Source organism: Castor canadensis, chromosome 10, assembly GCF_047511655.1.
Source record: "Castor canadensis chromosome 10, mCasCan1.hap1v2, whole genome shotgun sequence".
Taxonomy (NCBI): Eukaryota; Metazoa; Chordata; class Mammalia; order Rodentia; family Castoridae; genus Castor; species Castor canadensis.
In genome coordinates this window covers 123,153,948-123,161,260 of record NC_133395.1, presented here as the reverse complement: position 1 = coordinate 123,161,260, position 7,313 = coordinate 123,153,948, and the positions used below count along the sequence as shown (strand labels likewise).

The 7,313-nt window shown below is 37.5% G+C and overlaps 1 pseudogene; it reads left to right on the top strand.

The window, feature by feature from the left end:
- The first annotated feature begins 6,599 nt into the window (after window positions 1–6,599).
- On the top strand, window positions 6,600–6,804 carry LOC141413043 (U1 spliceosomal RNA; annotated as a pseudogene).
- The last annotated feature ends 509 nt before the right edge of the window (window positions 6,805–7,313 follow it).

Sequence of the window (7,313 nt, the reverse complement as noted above, 5' to 3'; positions counted from 1 at the left end):
CTGACATGGCATTTAGAGGCCTTTCAGGTCTGACCCAGACCCCATTTCTATCCATATGTCCTGTCTGTCGCTGGGGTCTGTGCTTCCTCTAGGGTAGCCCTAATTTACTTGGCACTGTCCAAATGGACCTCTGAGTCTTTTTTAATCTGCTCCTTCTGATTTATACCTTTCTCCTGTCTGCTTGTTTGCCTGGATAGCTTCTTTTCCTTTAGAGTCAGAATAGGCAAACTTCGCTGTGACCTATGACTCTGGCTTCTCAAATAGAACCTGTTACCTTGTCCTATGTGTTTTCAGGGTACCCTGCACATGATTTCTCACACAGCACACACCGCACTCTGTGAAGGCCATCTTTGAGAATCTATAATCCTTTCTGTTCCAAACCCTACACAGGAAACTTTGATTGCCAACACCTCACTCAGTGCCTGGCACACGGCAAATGCTCAATCTGTGCTTATGGAATGAACGAACAGAATGTGCTCAGCGGTGTTTGCACCCTCTATCATCTCTTTGGCCTTGTCCAACCTCAGTGGGACTAGGAGGAGGTACTTTGGTTTGAAAATGAGTTTTGCACTGCAATGCATGTCAGCTCAGGAGATCCTTATTCTTTAGGGAAGACTGGTTTGCCTTGGAGAAGATCTCAAGCAATGCTCCTGGGCCCAGGAGCACTGACATTATACAAGGCACAAGAACACACTTGGTCCATAAATTTCACTCAAGAAATTTACCCTGAGTATGCAATCAATGCTGGGAAACATTTTATATTCTTGATATTCATCACTTGTGTTTTATATAGTAGCAAACAACTCTTGAAAAAATCTAGATATAGCATTTGTTGCCGTCAACGCAGAGAAACTAAAGCAGATACTTTAAAGCAACTGAGGCCAATAGGAGAAGGGGACCAGGAACTAGAGAAAAGGTTAGTTCTAGAAGAATTAACTTAGAAGGTAACACGCATGCACAGGAAATCAATGTGAGTCAACTCCCTGTATAGCTATCCTTATCTCAACTAGCAAAAACCCTTGGTCCTTCCTATTATTGCTTATACTCTCTCTTCAACAAAATTAGAGATAAGGGCAAAATAGTTTCTGCCTGGTAGTGAGGGGTTGGGGGGGGTAAGGGAAGAGGCGAGAGGGGGAGTAAGGGAAGGAAAAATGACCCAAACATTGTATGCACATATGAATAAAATAAAAAAAAGAAAAAATCTAGATGTCTTACAATGAGGGATTGTAGAATAAATGATGTCAGATCTGTATAAAATAATTCAAGTCATCCATTAAAAATGCTATAGATGGAATATTTTATATTTGGGAAAAGATGTTCTCATGTAGAGAAAGAAAAACAGATTACAAAATCTGCATGGTCTCTTATTTATAAAATTGGTCTACTATTTATGAAAATGCATTGTATATTATTTAACAAAATATATTTTTAACTTTATTATACACGTAATATAAATGTATCTATATGTATTTGTGTGCGTGTGTATGTGTGTGGATGCATGTGATATGCTTGAGAAGAGATTTTGAAGAGAACATACCAATGTGTTAACAAGAATTATTCTCTCTGGTTGGTGGAGTAACAGGCATAAAGATTCTTTTGTTTTGGTGGTACTGGGGTTTGAACTTAGGGCCTTGCACTTGCTAGGCAGCCGTTCTACCACTTGAGCCATTCTGCCAGCCTGAGATTCTTTTTCATGTATTAAAAATATTCTAAAGTTATATTCAATGTTAAAAGACACTTACATTCATAGCAGTGTTCTGTAGAGTTTGTTTTCCAAATAGTATCTCCTTACATTAAAACAAAAATTTTCTTCTAAAGTGACTTAGTGAAATAATGATGGCTGTAACCAATCAAAGTCTCTTCTCTATTAGATGTGACAAACTGTTCTGAAAAGTGATGTCTTTGGGACAATTCACAATTGGATTGCTGGGGTGAAAAATTATCTTAGTTCAGGCAGAAGGAGAGGGTGAATTATAATTGCTTCTTTAAATGGATTTTAGGTTGAGAGTACTGATTGATTTATGGCTTAAATCAGGCTTTCAGAAAAGTTCCTAAATATATTAGCCAACAAAATGGTTAACCCATTCAGGTTCCACAGATGGCTTTATAATGAGATATTTAAAGTGGAAATTGTGAGAAACTATTCAACTGTAGGCAAGTTGCCATCTGCAAGGTTAATGTAATTATATAGACCCAACCTCACCAAATTCCTTCCTTCACAATCTAGCTCTTGATTATGTAGTATCTTATATTCTTCCCTTGTTGTTTTCAGGAATAAATTATGTTCTTTTCATCACATCATGAGTTTCTTAAGGTAAGGCTATGCTTTATACTTTTCTTCTCTAGAAAACCAATATGCAGCTTGAGGAGAGAGTAGTGGATGAATAACCTTGACCTGTTTTTAGTGTTTCAAGTGTTATTCAGCTATGGTATATTTTTACAACCTAGTTCCATTTAATCCAACTAAAATGTCTATTTCTTTGGCTCTTGGCTGGAACTGAAACAACAAGGTAGTAATCTAGGTTATGTCGGTTTGCTAGATGTGCCAATTGGTTGTTGAGGACATTATAGAAATTTCTGAAATGTGTGTGAAGGACCAGCTGTCAGAGTCCCATTTGTTTGACAGTGAAGAATTGCAAACCATTGGCCAAGGACATAGTTCAACACAATGTTAATGTATAATATGTGCTAGTTAGCCACAGGGGGAAAAATATCTCCATTTCATCAAGATAGTTTATTCATTTTGTTTGACCTCAAATCAAGGAGACCAAATAAGAGGTACTGTCTGAAAATTTTTAATCCCAACTGTGTTGAAACAGTGTTTTGCAATTAGGTTGCATTAGAATCACCTGTGATTTTTTTTTTTTTGGTGGGGGGGTGCTAAGTATTGAACACAGGACCTTATAGATGTTAGAAAAGGACTCTACCACTGAACTACTTGCTCACCCTGGGAAACTTTTATAAATACATAATCTCTGCTTTCCTCCTTCCTTCCACTCCAAATTCTAACTTAGTAGATCTGGAGTAAGATTTGGACATCTGAATTTTTAACAAATACCCAGAAAATTATGCATAGTTAAATTTAAGAACTACTAATGTGGTTCAACATTTAAAAAAAACTTAAAATTTCTTTTTAATCCTATGACAACTTAAGGATTTTTTCCTCCCTAACTAAATTCAAAGGGGATTCCTAAGTCTCTCCTCTGCATACAAGTGGTCTACCTTGGATGATTGCTAGAATTTTCCAGCTCTTTCTGGCTGTTCATTCTCCCCCATCTCTTCCCCTTCCCCATCTTCTCCTCAGCAGGCATGTTTTATAGGCTTTTCCTTGGTGAAATGTGAAGTCTGCTTTACCTGCCATGAGATCAGTGGGAATCCTCTGCCGATAATTCAGTGACCCCTTTTCTTCCTTGTTTAAATGGCATGGAAATGCTAAATGCAAGGCGGGGAGGTAACCAGATAGCTTTAATGGGAATTATTAATTTAGTAAGGAAAAAAAGTACAATTTGGTTCCAGATAATAATTCAATGGATACATCCAGTCTATTATTCTTCTCTTCCTTAAAGATCATTCATTTTTCTAACTGTAGAGGTAAAGCAGACTACTGTCATGACTGGATGTGCATTTAGGGTGTTTTGCCAGTTTGGAAGCAGCAATCCCTGCACTGTTAACGCAACAGTGTTTAATGTAACAGTGCAGTGAGAAGTCTCGATGCTGTTAAGAAATTTAGAGATAATCAGATAATCAAAACTGATATATATCAATATAAATGAAGTCTCAAATTAAATATCAGCACATGGAATTTCATCCCAAAGAATATTGTTTAGAGTAAGCACATTTGGAGGGAGAATGATAACATTTAAAATGATCAAGATGCACCACTAAATGACACAAAAGCAGTTAAATATATTCTGTCATGAACCCAATTTTGCAATAAAACCTAAAGAGAAAAAGAAACTGATTGGTAGTAAATACTTCAAAAATATCTGTGGTTGTTTCTAGATGACATAATTACAGTAAATTTTTTATTCATCTTTTTCTATTGTAATTTTTCTGCATTTTCTAAATTTCCTATACCAAATGCATACTAACTCTCTAATCAGAAAATAAAATGAACTGGTTTTATAAAGATCACGGCGTGTACATTAGATACTGACCTAACTTTCATTTATTCATATCCACACTGAGATTTGAGTTCTGGATACAGAGTACAAATCAATGTTTCATTAAAGACACGCAGCTGTGGGGTCAAATGGGAAGGGAGCTGGGACTAGGGTTGTGATTATGACAACTTTAGGGTCACTTGCACTCAGGCCACATGAAACCCATGGCAGGCATTACCATTGACTTTGGCCATTTTTCTCTATAGAGCCCTAGTATCAAAATGTCCCCAAATCCCACCAATTAGCAGCAGTTTATTGGAGGGGGCACACAGGGAACAGCTTAGTGCTCTTTACTGGCTCAGTGTACAGTTCTTGTTCCCAAGGCATTATATCTAATTAGGAGACATGTCAAACATGAGTATACAGTTGAATTTTCATCTCAAAATAACCAAAGAAAGAAGAAATGCCATAAAAGGCAGTCCATGATTAATGATCAAATGAACGGTAAGAGGGGACCCATTTATTTGGGATGGTGAGAGCATTAAATATTATCCAATATGTTCCACCTTTGTCTATATGATGCCAAGTGTGTGGAGGAAAAATGGTCTCTGCCTCTCACTTTGTGACTCAGAATACTTTCCAGTTCTGGATGATAAGAGTAGACACACACATTTTATCTGGCAGTGAACTTGAGCTTGTTGATTTATCTTTCTGAGTCTTATTTTCTTTAAAGTGAGTCAAGAGGCTTTACTGTGAGATGTGGCAAATGTGATAATATGTACACATTTTGAAACTGTAGGAGAAAGGTATGAATGTTATTTAAGTATTTAAGCCTGCTTGAAAGCTTTTATTTTCACAGGCTGTTTATCCCATGTACCAAATGATGGCCTCCCTACTCTGTTGCTGGGATAAAGCATTTCTATCTCTGTGTAAGAAAGGTTTGCAAAGCAGATGGGTGTGTGTGATTACTAATTGTAACCCCCTTCTTGCATCCCTATATTTCTTTTCATTTATGATATCAACAGAACACATTAAAGCATATAGTGGGAACCATGAGACAGTTATAGAATGAATGAATGAGAGCTCTATTGCTTCCCAATATTGGGCTATGGCTGATTCACTTTAATTTGTTAAAGCATAGTATTTTGTCAGGAGATTGTATGGTGGCAGAACATTCCATATTTTTTTAGACCACCAAATGAGGAAGAGTGTGAGGGAAGAGATGAATATTGTGGAATGCCATTTTTTTGGGTATTCCACAATAGTCAGTCCCAACTTGGCCACTTACTGGTTGTGTGCTGAGAGTCTTTGTTGTTGTTGTTTTCCCTACACAACTCTCACTTTCTCTTTATTAGGGTAACAAAACCCCAATTTTCACTCCAATACCTGTCCTTCCTCCATTTGGTACACATTTCTGGTTGAGGTACAGTGTTTAAGCTGCCCTGGCTAATCCGAGCCCCAGCAATTGAATGAGAAATGGGTGTAATCCATGTCAGTGGACTTCAGATACCTTTTTTTTTTTTTTTGGCAGTGTTGGGGATTGAACTCAGAGCCTCACACTTGCTAGGCAAGTGCTCCTACCACTTGAGCCACACCCACAACCCTTTTGCTTTCAGTTTGTGTGCTTTTGCCACTCTGATCTAGAATGGTCTCATTTGCCAATATGGTGAGGCTGGCTACTGGGTGGGCAGTTGGGGTATCCAGACTGTACCTCTTCTATCGTCTGCAGATTAGCTTGAGGCTTGTTCTTATGGTGACCTAGCAGTACCCTAAGAGAGCAAGCGACAGTCATTTAAGTACTAGGTTTGGAACTGCTATGTCTTCATGCTTGCTGCTTCTGTTGGCTAACGCAAGACACAAGGCCAGCCCAAATTCAAGGAGAGGAGAAACGAATCCAAGATCTCAGTGGGAGGAGTGGGAAAATCACATTGCAAACTCCAGAGCTATGGGAGGGGAGTAGTTGGGGCTTTATTTGTAATTACTATGTAGTTACATTCTCTCAGAAATAATTTTTTACTTCACTACTCTACTTTTAGATTTCTCCAGGATATATAACCTGTATTTATTGTTCTAGAACATATATTTTTCCAGAAAATATATAGCCTATTCTTATTTTGGGGATTATGTTTATAGAAACTGAATATATGTACTGTGTTACAACTTACTCTTCTCAACTTGACAATATATCTTGGATGCATTTCCAGGTCTATGTATATCAAGTGCTTCCAAATAGACTAAATGTAGATAATTTCTTTGCCTCTGACCTTCTTGGACTCTGGGATTCTATTGCTCACTATGGACCAATTTTTTCAAATATTCAGGTTCATATCTTCCATGTAACAGCTAGATATCCAAGCAGGGAAAAAGTTGAGCCTGTAATCTTGACTGAGCATATATGTCAATTTCAAGTGTTGCGTGATTTCACCCTTACTGGTTAGAAGATTATTGGTCATTATTATTATTATTAATTATAATGATAATTAAAAGACTGCTTCTATACTTACCTGGCAGGGGAGATACCATGATCACGAAGGTGGTTTTCCCAGGGCGAGGCTTATCCATTGCACTCCGGATGTGCTGACCCCTGCGATTTCCCCAAATGTGGGAAACTCGACTGCATAATTTGTGGTAGTGGGGGAAAAAAAAAAAAAAAAAAAAAAAAAAAAAAAAAAAAAAAAAGACTGCTTCTGTTGAAACCCTAGCAATTGACTCTAATTACCCGATGGGAATATAATACTGATTGTTCTAGATCTATTGCCTGTCTTCTGGTTTGCAACAATTCAGCAAATATGCTAAAATTGGTAGACAGTGCACACTACTAAGAATAGGTAACCCAGTTGTAGTTAATAAAGTGGTCACCAAGCTGATTACATAGTCATCAAGTTAATGAAGGTTGATAGGCTGAGGGCTGTTGGGCTCTGGCTTCTTTCTGGCTCTTTGGTTTTGATGAATCAATGAAATCTTAGAGCTGCTCATTCAAGGCATGCCCTCCCAGTTCTTCAGCACCTTTGGCCTGCTGACAGCTTATACTGTAGAAACTGGTTTTGGAAATCTGAATCGATTGTTTTGTGTTATGATTAACACCTATTTTGGAAATTTTAATTAACAGATGCTAGCAAAACAACATTAAGGCAGTTATAGATCCCATGATAAGTGATTCATTAGTAAAATAATTACTTTTCAATCTTTCTTTCCTTTAGCATTACCACA